At 39.7% G+C, this 11110-nt stretch overlaps 1 long non-coding RNA gene across 1 annotated transcript; it reads right to left on the bottom strand.

The window, feature by feature from the left end:
• Positions 1 to 676: 676 nt before the first annotated feature.
• LOC144583798 (uncharacterized) lies at positions 677 to 11025 on the bottom strand. The gene is made up of 2 exons (XR_013537749.1): positions 6752 to 11025; positions 677 to 2283 (listed from the first exon to the last, which is right to left on the bottom strand). It is a non-coding gene; the product is annotated as an uncharacterized LOC144583798 (long non-coding RNA).
• Positions 11026 to 11110: the final 85 nt, after the last annotated feature.

Genomic DNA, 11110 nt, shown 5'->3' with positions numbered 1-11110 from the left:
TTAGATATTACATATTTATAAAGAGCATATCAGGGCTTGGCCCGTCATTCGGCAAAATGAGGTAATTGCCTTAGGCACTGAATTTAAGTGTCATAAAGTGGCAAGCCAATTGGTGACTATTTTATATTGTATTGATAAAGATGGAGAGAAACACTCGAGCATTTCTTCCCTCCTGGGCCCAAATAAGATCAGTGACTGTGGATCCTTGATCTGAGCGGGCAGGATGATGCCATTTGCTTCCATGCCTCAGACCTCAAAATATCTTGGGAGTAAGGTAAAGGTAAAGGTTCCCCTTGACAATTTTTGTCCAGTCGTGTCCGACCCTAGGGGGCGGCGCTCATCCCGCTCTTCAAGCCATAGAGCCAGCGTTTTGTCCGAAGACAATCTTTCCGTGGTCACATGGCCAGTGTGATTTAGACACGGAACGCTGTTTACCTTCCCACCGAGGTGGTCCCTATTTATCTACTCGCATTTGCATGCTTTCGAACCGCTAGGTTGGCGGGAGCTGGGACAAGCGACGGGTGCTCATTCCGTTGCGTGTATTCGATCTTACGACTGCCGGATCTTCTGACCCTGCAGCACAGGCTTCTGCGGTTTAGCCCACAGCGCCACCACATCCCATTTATATCTAGTGTACACAGTGGGGGAGACAGGAATAGGACCAATTGTGAGGAATGGAGTAGTGGTGGATAAAAATTGCTTTGGCAAGCCCTTATCGATATATTTCTTCTCTGCCTGACAAGATATATGGTTACATAAAATTCAATGATATCTCAACAAAATCCACAAAGATACATTTTGCTAAAGCCTTGACAAAACAGTTACTGAAGTCTAAAATTTAATCGGGATCGGGCCAACCTGCTCTGCTTTGGAAGGCCCCATCTCATATACCTTTCAGCTTGGCTTCTCTTGGTTATTGGATATCTCCAGTGAAGATTTCACATTACGAGCAGCCTCTTCTGGAAAGAAGTGGTCTTCTCTATATCACCTCTGAATATGGGTAAATGAACAAAAAATCCACACTTTTCCAGCATTTCTAGTACACTCAGCACAATGATAACTAAATGCTCAATCTCAAGGACATTATTGGAAGCTTCCCTGAAATATATACCGTCACTCAATTCCACTGCTTACATACCATTTCCTGCAGTATGTATTTTACTGCTAATAATGTCACTGTCAGCTTGGAATTTTATTTCCATGTGTTAATGTGCTTTTTGTCATTCCAGTTGTTTCCACTCACCCTCCATTCCTCACAATTGGTCCTATTCCTGTCTCCCCCACTGTGTACACTAGATATAAACCTGGGGCCCAGACATTGGGCTCCAGTATCTAAAGACATCAGTTGCGATCTTTGAAAGCTCATGCTGAAATTTCTTTGTTTTGAGTCAAAGTACTTTGTCTGGAACAGGTGGACATGGCTCCCGCTTTGAAAAAAAAATGCTTTGGTTGATGTATCTCAGGGTTCTGGAAAAAGACAAAGTAGATGTGAGAAGCTTAACATCTGCCTACCCTTGAACTATATTTAGGGCCCAGGGCTTATTTCGGTTGCTGACAGTTATATTGCAGGAAATTGTTAAACAACAAATGTAATTTATTGTCGTATTTTTATTGCTAGGGATGATGAAAGGTGAGTTTTTCTGCCTCCAGTGCCGTGCCAAGTTGTCTCCCTTTAGATATAATGCACCTTGATGTGGTTGTATGGGAATGCGATTTTGCTACTTCGTTCACAATGGAAAAAGTAGAACACATTCAGGGTGTGAGGGTGTGTTCATTGTGCTTGCCATTATGACCCACGCAGGTTGCAGTGACAGAAATTCTCACAGTGTGAGTTTTACAACTCAGAAATTCCCAAGAAGGGAAGATTTTGTAGAGGTGAAGGCTTTATTAAAACAAATATTTGCTGACATGCAATGCATGACAGAAACTCAAGGATGTTTTCAGAGCATTCCATTCCCAATTATTTTTCTTCTATACATCATCAAATACTATCTCCTTTATTTAAGCTTGCATCATTCCAGTAATCCAACCCATATATTCCAGAGGTTACGGTGAATCCTGCTGTACTCTAACAGTATATGTATGCCAACATAAAGACACAAATAGACTGTCTTCCTCTTTACCTTATCCGGCAGGTGCAATGAAACATTATAACCCGCAAAACATTATAACTCTGCAAATAAGCATGGTATGCTCAGTTGAAACACTAGGTTCTCCTTGCATTTCCTTTTCCGACCACTTGGTGGGGTGTGTCCTTTTCTCTACAACATCACCTTGAAAACCCTAGAATAAAATACACAATTAATACACAACACTATTTGCTCTTCCATTCCCCCTTTTACGTGTAATTCTAAATGCCATTACTTTCCACAAATTAACAAAATTATAGTGAAATATAATGTGTCTCTGTATTGGAAAAAAGGGGGGATATAAGATAAATAATTAAACAGATAGATTAAGACCCAGATTCTGCTCCCTGGGGGAACAGCGACATTTAAACAACAACATTCCTTTTACCATTTCTTGGTGGAGCCCCTAAGAAAAAAGGGAGGCTAAATTTGGGCTCTCTATACCCACCCACTGAGTTGCTGACCCTGCTAGAAGGTCTAGCATCTACCCCCAAGGTTTTTTAAAGAAGTATTTGGTATTATAATTTGGGTCAGGATTATCATGTTCATGTTGGTATTGTTAAAAAAAACTGGGAGTCAGAAGTCGTGATTCATCTCCCGCAAAACACATAGAAATCAACCAGTAGATCAAGCTCCATTTTCACCCTTTTCTTAATTTATTTCATTTACTCAGCAAAACTTAGTGTGAGTTTATTAGCTGTTCCAGCTCCCTTGTGGCTGCACATTGTACCATGTGTGGGTGAAGCTGTTGGAGGCCCTGTGTTTTGGGCAGCCATCTGGATGAGCTGGTCTTCTGTTCCTTTTTGACAGTGTATTTCTGTGAACAATACCTTATTTTTCCCCCAGCTCTGAATGTAGGAATTTTATTTTGTGTCAGGCCCACCTCTTATTTTTGCCTTTATACTTACAATGTTGTATTGAATACTGGCTTTTTAAAATTATTATTATAAAACTGCTTCCTGGAAATGTCTAGCTTTAAAAAACAAAACCACAACTGCCCTAAGCTACATCATGTAATATAAAATGTAAATCTGTAGATGAACTTTTTTTAAAAAAGCATTTTACAATTTAAACAATGTATTGCAACAACTTTGAAGTTTACCCTTTTCATGAACTCCCATAAACTTGCAAAGGAATAATTTCAAAATGAAATTTGGCAAGTGATTAATCATGACAAGAGGCTTATTTATTTGATGCTATTTTGAAAGCAAAACACAATAAATTAAAACCAGCTAAGATATTCACTTGCAGTGGAAAGATATGCAGTGTGATAGTATATCAAAGCAGCAGCAACAATAATATTGTTGGTTCAAGATGATGGCAAAGTAATATGTCAGTGTTCTGAACATATGAAGCTGCTTTATATTGATCATTGGTCCATCTGATTTGACTGGCAAGTCCACTTCAACAGTTTTTAGCTCTCCAACATCTTTGGGTACCATTCTTTCTATCTGAAACATTGAACCAGAGACACCAAACATTGAATCTTGGGAGTTCCACACCCAAAAGTATGTGTCAGAAGAGTCATGGTCATAATTGCTGTCATTATAATAGTTGCAAGTACAGTGGTGCCTCGCTTTACGATCGCTCCGTTTAACGATGAAACCGCACTACGATTAACTTTTTGCAATCGCTTTTGCAATCGCTTTACGATGTTCCCTATGGGAACCGATTCTTCACACAATGATGATTTTAGAACAGCTGATCGGCGGTTTCAAAATGGTCATAAACAAAATGGCCCCCTGCTGTTTTCTGGGATGGATTCCTCGCTGCACAGGCAGCGAAAATGGCCACCCTATGGAGGATCTTCACTGGACGGTGAGTTTTAAGCCCATCAGAACGCATTAAACGGGTTTTAATGCGTTTCTATGGGCTTTTTAATTTCGCATTACGACGTTTTCGTTCTACAGTGATTTCCCTGGAACGAATTAACGTCGTAATGCAAGGCACCACTGTAGAAGCTGCAACACAAGCAAGATAGGGGACAGCCATCTGCAATTTGTGAGTTTCTTATATCCATTCTAAAGGATTGATTGGTCCACTTTCGCCAGATTTAGCCCTAAATGGCTGCAGTGATGTTTCAGTGATGCTTCTTTTTGAGTTAGGTAGATCTTCCATTAAAGTTCCTCTGCTTCCTGGGAGTTGGAATACTACGTGTAAGGCCTTTGCTCTTGTACTCAATTGCCCAGGCTATTAAATTGGATGGATTTTACACCTGAGGAAGCAGGTCTCGTCTGTCCTGCTTCATATATATTTCTAGTGCAACATTCTGCTTCTGGCATATCACCATAAACAAGGCACAAAGACAGAAGCCTTATCCAATTCTTTGCCTTTTTGAAAACTGCTATTGAGATGCATATTTCTTAAAACGGAACCTTATTTTAGTATGTCAGAGCTAATAGCTGTTGATAATGTACCCACCATGAACCATCATCTTTTTTCCCAACATCTTTTTTTTTTTGCAGCAGAAGACAATAATACATTACTTAGGTACTCCACGAAGGACTTTTTTGTGTGTCTTGCATTTATTGTTAATCAGTTACACTGGGTGACCATGAATTCGGTTAGTATGAAAGGAAGATAAATTGTCTTTCCATCTACTTTTTCTTTTGATATCATAATTGTGTTGTATAATTGTCTACCCCATTTGCTCCCATCCATTTTTCGTAAAACAAAAAGCCTCAAATATTTTAGCCATTGTTGTTGCCAAGAGATGATGCTCTAACTCTGTGTCATTTGAGAATGTGACTACATGGTCGAATACTGCAGGATTTGTTCCATGGATAAAATGGGGGAAGTTGAAGTTTTGTTTTACTAGCTACACGTCTCAAATACTGAATTGAAATGGTCCGGCCCTTTTTGTTCCCAAAGCAGGTTTTTCCCCCTCCCTCTCTGCTTTTTCAAACTGGAATGCAGTATCCTATGCAGTTATTTTTCCCATGCAGTTTGTTGTGATACGTTCTTGTAAAGACAGGAGAGGACATATCTGTAGGTTTTTTTGGTGTGAAGTTGGTAGTTGGGACATGATGTTCAGGCCTGGGCCACATGCAAAACCAAAACACTATGATTTTAATGTGGGAGATTGGGTGCTAGTCCTTAATCCTGTCAGATTATGTGAGAAGGTCCATTCTGCCTCTGGAATGATCTGCCACTGGATATCCATCTGGCTCCCTCCTTGATGTCTTTTAAAAACCTTGTTAAAACATCCTTATGAATCAGTCAATTTATAATCTGTGAGAGTATCAGCTTTTTTATACTTATTGCTCTTTGTTTTTTCTTTTCTTTTCTTCTTTTTAAAATCTTTGTTATTTAATCTAAGCCAGTTTAATTTGGAGCGCTGTGTTATATTTTGTCTATGTTTTATTGTGTTGTGAACTGCCCAGAGTGAATGCTGGTCAGATGGGTGATAGAAAAATTGAATGAATGAATGAATGAATGAATGAAAGCATTACATGCAGCAATTGCCTCATCACATTTTGTTTTAAACTATTGAGATGATAAATTGGGACCCAAGTTGAGATAATCCCTGCATGCATTACCTTCACTAAGGCAAAAGTGTAATGGATAGGAAGGGGAAAGTGGCAATCTTTGTTATTGAATTATTCTGATGTGTAAAAAGGTAAAGGTTCCCCTTGACAATTTTTGTCCAGTCGTGTCCGACTCTAGGGGGCGGCGCTCATCCCGCTCTTCAAGCCATAGAGCCAGCGTTTGTCCGAAGACAATCTTTCTGTGGTCACATGGCCAGTGTGATTTAGACACGGAACGCTGTTTACCTTCCCACCGAGATGGTACCTATTTATCTACTCGCATTTGCATGCTTTCGAACCGCTAGGTTGGCGGGAGCTGGGACAAGCAACGGGCGCTCACTCCGTCGCGTGGATTCGATCTTATGACTGCTTGGTCTTCTGACCCTGCAGCACAGGCTTCTGCGGTTTAGCCCACAGCGCCACCACGTCTCTTCTATTCTGATGTGTGAGTTCTGATATACTTAAAAAAATTATTGTTCAAACTTTTGATGTTCAGTACTCTTAAAACTTTATGTACTTTTCTGTGCTATTTTTCTATAGAAACGTTTTTGAGAAATGTATTAGTCTAAAGCTTTAAATGATAAAGCAGCTTCACAGCAAACCATAAAAGGACCAACAGAGTAGGGACCAGAGGAAGGAAGGATCAGCAGAGATGGGATCAGAGGAAGGAAAGAAGAGGGGGTTGTGGGCTGAAATGTGACTCACATCACATCCAGTATGAATGGTGAAATGCTGAATCAATCTGCAGCCCCTTTGTGAGCACTGATTGAGATTCCAAATATAATGTAGGCTGCAATTCAAATTGCACCCTTTCAGTGTAGTTGCACCCTTAGTTGCTCTTTCTCCATCTTCTCTCCATCTATTTTATTCTTTCACAGAAAATCTAATCATAATTACATATAATGCAGCTATATTACATTGCATGGCCTTTTGTTTTCAACCCTTAATATGAGATATGGCTAATGCTTACAGTTATGGAACTCTGAACAGATCTTTTCACTGAGTTGTCCACCATAATCTCAAGTTCTGTTTCTTGGCTTGTCACAGCTAATTCAGATCTCATCACTGTGTATGCAAAGTTGTTATTTTTCATACCTGTAGTTTTCACTTTTCACTTATAATGGGCTTCATTTTCTTGCTCATCTGCACAGCTTTCTATGATTCTGGTGTGAGTTTTCAACATCTTGAACACACACACACACACACACACACAGAGAGAGAGAGAGAGAGCGCGCGTTATTTAGTCTCTCTGGAAAATCACAATACAGCAACATATGAAGCATCCTGTGTGGCATAACCTTCCACTGTCTTCACACTTTCCTGAATTGGGGAACCTCTAGTGCTTCTAGTCTTCTTACTCCAGTAAAAATGCTTTCTGAATGTAATAAGCTGTAATTATAGATGTGAAGACATTTTACCGCTTCTAAGATTTCAAGTTGAGAATAGTCATCTTGACTCCTCAAGAACTGTCAGCTACTGTAAACGGAGTTGACTCAAATTTTTTTCTTGAGGAGGTGTCATAATTGTAATATTGCAGGATATAATTTCTGTTAATCTCTTTTCTGCATGCAAAACTAGTATCTCCCCTTTATCAAGCGGAGCACCATCACTTGGAATGTTAGTGCAAAATTCGTAATTTTTAATGGTTGTGGTTAAGATACTCTTCCAAATGAATTTATTTTACTTTAGGTTTATTTTAGGTTAACATATTTTGCAATTCATTTTTAATAGAGTCAACTTTTTATTTTTTTTAAAACAAAATATTGTGTTATTAATTGGTTTTAAAAGCAAAATGCCTTATGTTTCTGTGGTCAACACTACCCTCCTTAGTCAAATTTTGTGTCATTTCATTGGTTATTCTTCAGATTTACTCTTTCATGTAAACTTTTGGTGCCCTGTCACCCTTTGTCTGTCAAATCACTTTGATAGTGTTGTGAGGTTGTCAGCAGCCAATCAAAACATCTGAGGGGAGGGGCTATTTTGAATCTGTAAAAGGCCCTGGAAGCTAGTGAGGAGTGTTCTTTGTTTCAGTCTTTCCTCGTGGGATTACTGTGCGCTGAGTAACTGGTGCCCTCCATCTTGGACTCCTGTATTAATACACCTCTGCTTGTAAAAGTTGAGTGGTAACCTTTTCAAATCCCCTGCTCCCACTTTTTTGACATAAGCTGATTTCCCATTGTCATCTCTGTGAAGCTAGATTCCATGTTTTCTTTTACACATATGCACACCTTGCATTCTGTGCTCGCCTTGCTTTGTTTCTGGCTATTCCCATACAGAAGTCTCACTTTCACGCTACAGTCAGGGAATTTAAAACAAAAGACCTTTTGCTGCTGCTGCTCCTTTCAAAATCATTTCCACTTCTCTTTCTTTCGGTTGTGGTTCAGAATCTTTTCACGTCTTCACTGCTAGTTACAGCCCCGACACAACAGATAAACTGAAAACCATTAAAGCTATTAAAGTTGGGGAATGAATGTTAAATTAATTAGGACTTAATTAAAATAAGTCATCATGTTTAAGGCTTTTGGCCTTCATTGGCTTAAAAGTTAATAAATTAGCCAAATTAGTTAAAAGATAATCAGTTTATTCCAAGCTCTGCTAAGCACATGCAGAACAACAAGCAAAACGGGACATGCTAGAGATCGCGAAGACATAAACCACCACATCTTGCAATAAACCACTCATTCTTGTAAAGGTAATAATTATCACATTTGGCAATACTGCATACTTTACAATGATGAGCAAAAATACTCAGAAAAGTGTGCCTGCTTTCTCCAAGATACTTGCCAGCCCATAGGTGCCCAGAAGTTCTTTGGGGGGCGGGGGAAAGAACATTTCTAATGCTTTCCCTTTTACCACATGAATACAAATCAGGTCAGGGTTTACTTCTCTAGTTACAACTGGAGGCTGAAACAGACAAGTTAGATCTGCTTTTACCAGAAAAAGAACTCTTTTAGAGCTGAATAATGATGAATAAGAGTTTCTATTCCCTCTCACTAACTTGGGCTTTGTTTTGCGATTGGTGTTCAGAACATAAAGGATGGATTCTTTTGAAGTCTGATTTCTCAAACATGCCTCAGTCATGTCTCTCCATCAGTCTAATATTCTCAGTTCTAATTACAGGTTATCCCAAGTGTTTGTTTTGGCCCCGAGCCTGTATGATCAGAGCAGAAGTCCTAAGCTACCCTAATATCATATGTGCTATTGTTATATTAATAGTTATGTCCTCTATTTCCTCCACAAAGCTCGGAGTGGTTTCCTTGACCTCCTGTTCAGGTACAGTTGTGGTCCACACACACTACCTACCCCAAATGGTACAAAAACAGATATTCCCATATCACCGACTGGGTTGGTGGAGTTCTCCCATTAATTTTCATAGTGTTCAGTGACATTTAACCAGCAGAAGCCCTTTTTTTATACTCCAGTGGCAAAACTCCCACCTGACTTCACAATGAGCAAGAGCAGCCCCTTGATAATTAAAGAATTAACTCGATAATAAGCTTGTTATTATCAACTTCTCTTCTGCCTGCTAAGGAAATTAAATATCTGTGTTTGTGTTTCAATGAGGCAAGCATTACAGCATAAAGAGGCAGCTGGTCTGTTTTGAGTACCGAGTTTTCTTTGAAGATATGGAGACATAAAAACATAACAATGCAACAAGAAGTTTAAAAAAATAGACTATAGGAAGTGAAAGGCTGTTTGCTGTAAGTTTTTTTTTTGCTTCATTTCACAAGAAAATTAATGCACCATTCATTTAAATCTACCTATCTTTGTAGATTTATATACTCATACTGCCCCATTATTGAATGTTATAACTCTTGTTACATACATTCTACATTTTACATAATAATGCCAGAAGGGATGCAAGCTTATTAGGAAAATGGAAGCTATCATCATGATTCGGCATGTTTTAATGCATCCCCTTCAGCCTGAACATAGCAATCATAGTAAACAAGCGTTCTACTGCATTCATTACAGATCAGCTCTCTTTTCTCTGAGTCATATTTCATCATCTTGAGTAGGTGTTCTCCATCATAATTTTGACTGTCACTTATTACAGCTGATGTTAAATGGCTTTTCAGCTAAATGCCTGTTTGTGTTATTTATTAACTGGAGAGCATGTGCAGCGATCTACTACCATGTTTCAGACTAAATGGGAAAATCCACTCCTAGAAGGCAGAAAACAGGCCCATTTTAAAGAAAGCAAAGCATGCTGCTTATTTACTGCCCTGTAGTGATTAAAGCACTCTATGGGCAGTTTACAATTTAATTATGTAGACTACACTTGCTCTACACCTCACCAGTCAGCTTGGTACTCAGTTTACCAATTGCAGAGGGATGGAAGGCTGAGTGAACTTTGAGCTGGCTACCTGGGACTGAACCCAGGTCATGAGCAGAGTTTTGGCTGCAATACTGCAGTTTAACCACTGTGCCATAAAACTGCATGAGAACTGTGCGGGGGAATTCTCTTCAGGAACCAATTCAGCCTCTGATCTCCTCCTAAGGACTAGTGAGAACTGTGTGGTTTCTGGAATATTTGAAGGAAACGAGCACTGGTTGGCAAGAGGCAGTTGTCAAAGCTGTGGTCAACACTTGGAGTCAGGGCTGGCTGGCTATTCACCTAACTGAGGCTATCAGCTAAGGTACTGGAACAAGCTTGGCAGTAAGCAGCTTAATCCTACAAGTATAGATACCAAGGTACCAAATAATGCTAATACATAGGAGCTGAGTACTGAATGAAGAAGTAGGTGGGCTGATGGACAAGACCTGGCCCACTTCAGCACAGCCAGATATTCAGTTTAGCGTAGTGATGGAACAGATACTTGTTCTGATATGATGTCCCAATAATTTGGCAGTAGGAAAGCCTCTATTGCTCTCTGCTATCTATGAATCTGCTGCCTAAAATAGCTGTCCACTATGACTTTTCTTCTCCTCACCATTGCCCATCTTCTGTTGTTATTGTTCTTATGTGCCATCAAGTCGCTTCAGACGTATGGCGACCCTACGAAAGAATGCTCTCCAAAGCATCTTGTCCTCAACAGCCCTGCTCAGCTATCACCAACTCAAGCTTGTGGCTTCCTTTAGGAGTTCTATCCATCTTGTCTTTGGTCTTCCTCTTTTCCTTCCAGCTTGGTTAGCTCTGGAAATAATGCTTCAGCAGTCGGTCTTTCAGCCAAAAAAGAGTCCTGGTGAAAGGGAGAAGGACACTTTTGCTATTCTGACCCTTTCCTTCTTCTACTTGCTCCTGGTCAATGTCATGAAATTGGAGTGATGTTGTTGAATAGATGACAGTTCTCTTTCTGTCTCACATGGCTGGGGAGCTTGCATTAGCAGTGCCTTGAATAGATACATTACTGGGGTGGGTATGTATGTATGTATGTATGTATGTATGTATGTATGTATGTATGTATGTATGTATGTATGTATGTATGTATGTGTGTGTGTGTGTGTGTGTGT

Source organism: Pogona vitticeps, chromosome 6 (genome assembly GCF_051106095.1).
Source record: "Pogona vitticeps strain Pit_001003342236 chromosome 6, PviZW2.1, whole genome shotgun sequence".
Classification (NCBI taxonomy): domain Eukaryota; kingdom Metazoa; phylum Chordata; class Lepidosauria; order Squamata; family Agamidae; genus Pogona; species Pogona vitticeps.
This window is presented reverse-complemented; position numbering and strand designations above follow the sequence as displayed.